The sequence below is a fragment of the Bombyx mori genome, chromosome 12 (assembly GCF_030269925.1).
Source record: "Bombyx mori chromosome 12, ASM3026992v2".
NCBI lineage: Eukaryota > Metazoa > Arthropoda > Insecta > Lepidoptera > Bombycidae > Bombyx > Bombyx mori.
In genome coordinates this window covers 5,701,012-5,710,260 of record NC_085118.1, presented here as the reverse complement: position 1 = coordinate 5,710,260, position 9,249 = coordinate 5,701,012, and positions in this window count along the sequence as shown.

The following is a 9,249-nucleotide window of genomic DNA, read 5'->3' as shown; positions in this document are numbered from 1 at the left end:
CTTATGGTTATTTTGAAAACATAAGTAGCTTATAAAATCACACAGAAATGTACCTAAATGAATGTTCATTCATTGATAGAACTCCCACGAGGTTAAATCTATGAGTTAACATAAACACAGCTTCATCTCGAATCTTCGGTATATTTTTACTTGGGCTTAGTTTTATGAATATAAAAACCCAATCGTTACAACCATTTAAATTTCAATTGAATCCCTGAAGTGTCCATTAAATGATCAACATAATAAAACTAATGATAATTTCAACACAAACTTATCCAAGAATAAACACTAAAACAATGTATGTATTAACATTAAAAGCGAACGTAGTTTAAATTACGCCGTATTCCATGTGTTTATTTTCTCGAATAATTCGATGAGTCAAGCGACGTGCGACGCTATCAAACTTGACCTCGGGCTTCCGATGATTCACCGGCGATAAGCAGCTCGTGAATCAGACGACAAAAAATACACACTCAATCTTCATTTAATGCAATTTCAAATGTCTCTTCGTTATTTAGTGCTGCAGAAGAAAATTGTTGAGGCTAAAAATGAACGAGTAATTGATCTCAATTTATTTAAAAAAAAAAAAACGCTTCTCTAAATGCTTGCGAGCAACTTTATTTCCGTTCTTCATACAATAAATTAATTAAAAACCTCGAGAACATTAAAACTATATGTACAAAATTCGTATAGCATCTTGATTGAGGACAAGGAGTGATTGCTTTAACTTCCTTGTCTACTTTGAAGCCGTCGCCTCTCGACTAATATCGACCGTCAATTCAGCGGACCGATTGATTCCGAATGTAGGGGAGCTCTTTACCCTATCGCTTATGCATAGTTGTCTTTTTTTTTTTTTATTGCCCTTGTAGGCAGACGAGCATACGGCCCACCTGATGGTGAGTGGTTACCGTCACCCATGGACTTCAACAATGCCAGGGGCAGAGCCAAGCCGCTGGCATTGTTGCAAGCCGTCTGGTCAATGAACGGAACCTTCCATTCAACACATCAGACTGACCCGTCTTACTGGTGGTCATATCGTAACCGGTGACTTGATTAGCGTTCCTGAGGGCTGGAGTAATAATTTATGCTAGCGTTAACGGATTTTTTTACTGGTGGTCGGACCTCTTGTGAGTCCGTACGGGTAGGTACTACCACCCTGCCTATTTCTGCCGTGAAGCAGTAATGCGTTTCGGTTTGAAGGGCGGGGCAGCCGTTGTAACTATACTGAGACCTTAGAACTTATATCTCAAGGTGGGTGGCGCATTTACGTTGTAGATGTCTATGGACTCCAGTAAACACTTAACACAGGTGGGCTGTGAGCTCGTCCACTCATCTATGCAATAAAAAAAAAGGATCGTTATCTTTGAATCGAAGCTTTGCTTATGTCAGATTAAGCATATCATATGTCATATGAACTGATATTAATTATCGGCTGAATAATCTATTCAGTTCTCTTGCAGCCATCCCTATGTGCTATTCCGGAGTTTGCCACATAAACGCTTTTGACTGCGGTTTTATGCTTCAAAGCAAGCTTCAGAAACCTAAGATAATCTATTGATCATATTAAAACAAAAAATCTGCACGTAGTATGATAATAATAAGAGTACAAAAAGTAACTGGTAAAATACACTATGTATTAAAAGCTTAGCACACAGCTAATAAATAGTGTAAGTTAAACAGATTCTAATTTTTTATTAGCCATTTTAAGCATTTTGACAATACGTATTATTGCAATATAGGAAGTAAAAACACATAGAATCAAATTATTCAACATTTAGAAAATTAAGCCTGTAACTATCAAGTGTTTTTTTTTGGATTAATATAACTCTTAACACTTATCTACATTTAGAACAAAAAAGGCTAAGCGTTTTAAGAATAAAATATGCAACCACATTTAAAAAAAAATTGTCAAACCAGCTTAATCTCTCGTTACATTTCCGGAATGTCTCTATGTTTTTATTTTCATATAACCTTGTAATACTTTATGTTCTTCTTTTAAACAGTTCAAGTTATAATTACATAATAAAGCTAATCTGGATTCCTAGTCACTAGTCCTAGGCATATCTGGAAATGAAAGAGCTGACACAGAAGCTATAAGAGCCACAAAGCTAGCCCAATGTAATTACCTTATTTCTAATATACAGGATCTTAAAAAACACATTAAATGGAAGACTCAAACACTCTGGAACAGCTATTGGGTAAAATATAATAAAAGTGTTTTATATGATATAAGAAAATCCGTTTTTGAAGAAGGAAATTTCAGATTAATATTAGAAAAGATCAAGTAGTTTTAAATAGGTTAAGAATAGGTCACTGTAACATTACTCACATTCATCTTATTACAAAAGAAGAAATAAAGAAATGTAGTCGATGTGATAGCAATATATCTATTAAGCATTTACTAATTGAGTGCCCAATGCTTAATGCAGAGAGACATATTGCTGCCTTGCCTATGTGTTTGTTTGACTGTTTAAATAATAATGTAAAATGTACTTTAAAATTCCTGATAATTATAGATTACCATAGATTAATTTAATTATAAGGTTACAGTGGTTGGTAATGACCATTGCTGCTAAAAAGCGACCTTAAATAAATAAATAAATAAATAAAAGTTCAAGTTATACAATTGAAACGCAAAGTAGCTAATTAAACGGTTTCAGTCATAACGCTGATGCGTGATCCTATTTCATTGTCTCGCGCCCAGCGATATCTTGCCGATCCCAAAACAACCAAAAAAGGTAGCCACAAAGATAAAGATATTCTGTGAAGGAGTTTTTTTTTTTTTTTTTTTTTTTTTTTTTTTTTTTTTTATGATTGAAGGATTACTGGTGGCCCGAAGGCCTTTCCAGTTTCACCAGGACAGGTGGGCGAGCAAAGGCTCAGCCAAGAGGGGCGGGATTAGCTAACAACTGCCCGAGCGCCTCCGAAGGAGACCTAACAACTCAAGAGCAATTGCTTCGCGAATGAATCTACTACCGGATCGGAATCGCGACCCGCTGAGAAGATCCGGCGAGAAACTCAGCGAGCTGATGCATGGGTTAGGTTGCACGGCGAACTCTTTGTCGAGTTCGACGAGTACGGTTACCGAGGTTCCTAAGCCTGCTCCTAGTGTTAGAGCTGAAGGCGTCTAATGCAGAGGTTATTGGATCTGATGGATCCGTAAGAACGTGTCTAGGGCGTCGACGGTGACTGGCTCCTGCATGATCAGGATTCGGGGAGTAGTCAGCGGCGGCTACGATAAGGCGATTATCATGACGCATAGCCTTATCGAAGTACCGTTCCGACGCTGACTTCATGTATTTCTGTATAGATTCGAGGCCCAGGTCGTCGTGTAGGTCAACGTTCCTCACGAACCACGGAGCTCCGACGGCTAACCTGCAAAAGCGGGATTGTAGAGATTGAAGGGTGTCTATGTGTGTGCGGGCCGCGTGAGCGAACACCACACTCGCGTAAATCATGACGGGCCTTATGCAAGTTTTGTAAAGTGTCACCTTGTTACGAAGGGACATTTTACTCCGCTTACAGATCATGGGGTAGAGTCTACCGAGAATAAACGCGGCACGGTCACGGACTGATTTTATATGTGGGCGGAATGTCATCGATGCATCCAAGGTAACGCCCAGGTACTTGACCTTCCTGGCCCAGGGAATGGATTGACTAAAGAGAGTAATCGGGGGTGTGAGATTCCTCCTCCTAATACGGGAGGAAATCCGTGTGGAGCTTCCCCTCTGAAATAGCACCGCAGTACTTTTCGCTGGGTTGATGTCTATGCGCCATTTTCGGAACCACTGTCCTAGGGCTAGGGCTGCGCTCTGAAGCTCCTTCGCGATTAAGGACTTGTTTCTACTGGAATAGTAAACAGTCGTGTCGTCGGCGAATAAAGCTAAATGGGTCGGCGGCGACCGGGGAATATCGTTAACGAATAAGCTAAATAGGAGGGGTGAAAGGACAGAGCCTTGCGGGACTCCAGCTGTGAGAGGTCGTGGGGAGGAGCGGGTTCCCTCGACTCGATATCGAAAAGAGCGGTTCGACAAGAAGTCCCGTATGATGAGCACGAGACTATCCGGCACACCCATGTTGAATAGTTTGAAAATCAAACCGTTGTGCCAGACTTTGTCGAACGCTTTTGCGACGTCGAAGAAGAGAGCTCCCGTGTATAACGGTTTTGGTCGATTAAGCCCCACAAGAATGTGCTCCGTGAGGCGGTGCACCTGTTGAACGCATGAGTGATTTGTACGGAATCCGAATTGTTCATCGATGAGAATGCCCTTGGATGAGACGAAGTCTCTGAGGCGTTTGTAGAGCAGACGCTCATACAGTTTGCCTAGAGACATGAGGAGGCTAATCGGGCGGTAGCTCGTCGGATGATTTTTTGGTTTACCGGGTTTATGTATGCCGATAACGTCCGCTTCTTTCCACACCGCGGGAAAGATACAGTTCGCCATAGCGGCATTGAAAATAGATGCCAACATCACGATGACTTGGACGGGTAGAAGTTTAATAACGCGGTTGGATATACCGTCGGAACCGGGAGCCTTGCGAGGACGTAGGTCTTTGATCAAGTCTTTAACTTCCATCGGGGTGACGGGTGGTAACGCATCCGAGGGTGGCAAGGAGACTATGCGTTCTACCTCACTGTCTACTAATTCTACATGAACAGGGTCCACGGATTGAGTGCTGGGCGTGCACTGGGTTTGCAATGTATCGGCCAGCAACTCTGCTTTTTCGTCATCATCAAACGCCGCGAGTCGGCCTGAGGGGCCTACGAGGGGGGGCATTGTTACTACCGTATCCGATTTGAGAGTACGAGCTAAGCGGTAGTAAGACCTTTGGGAGGGCGCGAGTCCTTCTAAGAAATCAGACCATCTGGCATCTCGGACTTCGGCGATGCGAGACTTTACGTCGCGTTGTAGGGCACGCATTCGAATACGATTTTCCGCGGTAGGATACCTGTCGTAGGCGCGTATCGAGGCGTTCTTAGCTCTAAGGAGTTCCCTAATATCATCGGACAATTTGAAGCGGTGAAGGAAATCCTCCGCTACAACTTGTTTCGATGATCTATCTAATGTTGAGGTGATGTGTGACGTTAAGATGTCTATGGCTTCAGCGGTATCCTGAGGAGACGGAGTAGAGTCCGGGTTAAACGGGAGCGATGGTGGATCAGATTCAGCCAGGCTGATGCCCAGCGTGTGCCAATCCACCACAGTCCTCGTGACGGGAACGGAGTCGGGAGCGCGACCGAGCTTCATAACGACGGGACGGTGGTCTGAATCTAACTCTGAAACTACTTCGATCGAGTGTAAGCTCAGAGTTACGTTTTTTAATAATGCTATGTCGAGTATATCCGGGCGATGCGCGATATTTAGCGGGTAGTGAGTCGGTGTTAGCGGAGCGACGATATCGAAGGCGAGATCATCGACTAACGCGTCAAGCCGCCTGCCATTCGGGGTTGTGGTGTGTGAGTTCCACCTGATGTGTTTACAATTTAGGTCGCCCGCCAGAATGACAGAGCTCCCCATGCCGAGCAGCGCCTCGATATCACTGCTTAGAACGATCTTATCCGGTGGAAGATAAACGGACGCGATAACGATCGGCGCGTGTCCCGTCAGTGAGATTCGGCACACTGATGCTTCGATATTAGCGAGCGCGGGAGGATCGAGCGGGACGCAATGCAGGGCTCTTCTATAGTAAATGACGGTACCACCACCACGAGCAGAGAGCCTGTCGTTCCTGACCATGTTATAGTTCGCGATTTTGGGGTCACGACGCGCGGGCTTAAGTAGGGTCTCCTGCACTAAAAAGATATCAATTTGATGGTCACGCAAAAAGTCAGAAACCTGATCACGTTGATTTGCGAGACCGTAAGCGTTAAAAAATCCTATCGTTACGGATAGGGGCTTTATTCTACTTATATACGCCATTGATTACCGGCGGAGTGAGGGGAGGACGTACGTATTTAATGACGCGTATACGTCGGCGTATTCTTGCACAACGGCGATAAAGTGTTGTGCAGTGGAGGCAGCGCGAATGGCGTCGCCCAAAGCGTTAACGCGCTCAAAGTTGATCGACTGAAAGAAGTCGATCGCTAAAGCGAGATTGTCGGACGCGGTCGGAGGGCAAGTCGCGGGAGAGGGACGAGTTGCGGGGGCGGGACGAATCGCGGAGGAGGGAGTTGTAACCGTGTTCGTGTACGGCAGCGGTTTCGCCCAAGCCGAGACACTGGGCACCGGCGCCGGAACGAACGCTGGCTTAGCCTGCGACACAGAGGGTGCCGAGGCTTTGATGTCTGGGCCGGAAGCTCGGAGACGGTTTTGGCGGGCGACGCGGCGATTTATTTTCGGGGCTCGGGGGCATCCGCGGTAATTTGCGGGGTGACCCTGTGTGCGACACAGGACGCAGCTAGGCGGTTCCGTCGCGGTTTTTTGATCGCGAGTGCAGAGGGCCGTGGCGTGATCTCCTAAACACTTGACGCATCGGGGGCGCGCGTGACAGTTACGGGAAGAATGCCCGTATAATTGGCAGTTATGGCACTGGCTAGGTGTGCCTTTCTTGTGTGGGGTTTCGACGGCGATTCCGGAAAGGCTACAGACCGTTCGGATGTTGAATATTTGCTTACCCTCGGGGGTAGGCTCGAGGGCGACGAGAACCATGTTATATGGCTCCCTTCCGCGACCTGTGTGCATGCGGTGTACGGAGTTAACCGGTAGGCCTTGTTCGAGAAGGTCGGCCTTGACTAGCTCGGCATCCAACTCTTTAGGGATGCCACGTATGACGACACGGAGTTCGCGCTCCTCCTGGAGCGTATACGTGTGGAAACTTATACGCTCCTTACGGAGGTAAGAAGAGAGGGCCCTATGGTCGTCGGGTGTTCGAACCTTAATTTGAATGCCGTTCGCGAGGTTACGGGCATTCGTGAAGTTGATATTTTTGGCCTTAAGGGCCAGGGAAACTCGATCCCAAGCTGCCTTCTCTTGGAGGATTACCGGGGGAGGGGTCTGGGTTTTATTTTGTGCCACCGGACGCGGCGACGGAGTGGCACGGGCTGGAGGCGCAACGGGAGTCTGAGGGCGGGGGCGCGACGCGTTCGCGGCTTTGCTAATTTTAGCGGCCGCGGGAGCTCGAGACTCCGCGGCACGCTTCTTACCCTTTTGTACCAGGGTGAATCCATTCGTCGATGAGGCGGGAGCGAGGTCGACCTCCATCTCCGAGTCAGAGTCGGAGGACGAGGAGGCGGGCACCGGTGACCTACGAGCAGGTGTTTTGGAGGGCACGACGGAGGCTGCGGATGATCGAGCTGCTGGAACGGTGGCCACGGCGGACGACGCAGCAGTTTTACTCGCCAGTATAGGCGACGCGGGAACGGCAGGCACGACGGAGGCTGCGGTGCTCGATGCAGAAGCTTTGCACGCAGGTACAGGCGACGCAGGAGCAGCGAGCTCGGCGGAGTCCACGAGAGGGCTCGCGATGTGATCGGCCTTGAAGGCCAGAAACTCTGAGGCGAGCTGTGGGTGGCGAAGTCGGAGGAATTCCGCGAATACAGCGTCCATGATCGCTGAGTGCCCAGGTGGGGCGGCCCCGGGTCTTGAAAACACTCGCCTTGCGGCGAGGCCCCAACTTCTCGGACCTGAGCGGTTCTATTGAACACAGGTGGCGATGCGGCACGATTACTACAGGACAAAGAAAAAACACAACAAAACGGAAATAACAAAAAGAAACAGAACAATTAAGCACTTCTAGGAAAACAGTTTGTCGGCAGATGTACCACGAACACAGAAACAACAAAAGGAAACAAAACAAATAAAAACTTCCAGGAAGAGCACTTAGTCGGCAGATGTATCACGAACACAGGCCGCGCGAACAATGGCCGGGCTAACAAAAGCCGGGCGAACAAAGACCGGGCGATCGAGTGGTCGATGAGCACGTCCGCACGTGACGGGTGCCTCTATCGGAATGACTGTGAAGGAGTGTTTCTGTGACGCTTTTATGAGAAAGTACCAAACAATCAATGCTACATTTTGTTGAAAATTTAATTCACATTTTTTTTCATTAGAATTTCGACTTGACATTGGACTAAGTTCACATTCAAAATTTTATTGGTGTTCATAGAACTCTTCCTTGAAGCCTGAACGGATGAGTGCTTCGCAGCAGAAATAGGTGCCACGGTGTCACCTACTCATGCCAGTTCATAAATCCACCTTAGCAAAAGTAAAAATTCAGTTCTGTTATAAACATTTTTCAAAACATAAAAAGAATTCACAATAAAATTCAACATACAACACTCTTATAAATGTTTCTTCAATCCACAAGGCACAATGAACAAAGCCGAGCTTAGAGTTTCTTCAGTATTTCTTCTTTTTACACTGTATACTAAATAGTGTTTGGGAAAATAAGGCTTCTGAAATGTAAATAAAGAAGAATTGTTCACAGCGATCAAAGGAATAAATAGACACGAATTGAATAAAGCGCTATACGAATGAACTCTGTTTGCTTTCAGTGTGTTGTTACACTATATTCATGTTTAATATCGTCTTCTTATTGCTCTTATCCCATATAATAGGGGTCGATGATGCAGCATAGACTCTGATCATGCTGTAGAGGGATTTGGCATGAGTTTTACCTACATATTAGGGGTTAAAGTATGAAATTGCCGATTTGTACTGACACTTTTTTTTTTTTTATTGCTTAGATGGGTGGACGAGCTCACAACCCACCTGGTGTTAAGTGGTTACTGACAACGTAAATGCGCCACCCACCTTGAGATATCAGTTCTAAGGTCTCAGCATAGTTACAACGGCTGCCCCGCCCTTCAAACCGAAACGCATTACTGCTTCACGGCAGAAATAGGCAGGGTGGTGGTACCTACCCGCGCGGACTCACAAGAGGTCCTACCACCAGTAAAATAGAAATACGTTTTTTTTTTTTCATTTAACACGTTTATGGCGTATGAAGATCCCGCAGGACGTCGTCTCGGGTGACACACCGTGAGAAGAGCACAGGAGCCACCTTGCGCCGCCTCACCACCGGACCGACAGCCGAGTACCGGGTGCCCTCGCACCCGGCACCTGACAGCCCCTATGGGAGATGAACGGAAGCTTCGCGCCCACTCCGTTTTCTTCGCCATACTGCTTTTATTATACTAATTTATAACCAACTACATTTTAAAGTTTTATGGAAAATCGTCCAGCGATTTTTGTTTGGAGAGTTACAATCCATGAGCTCACAAACTTTATAATAATAATATTATTTCTT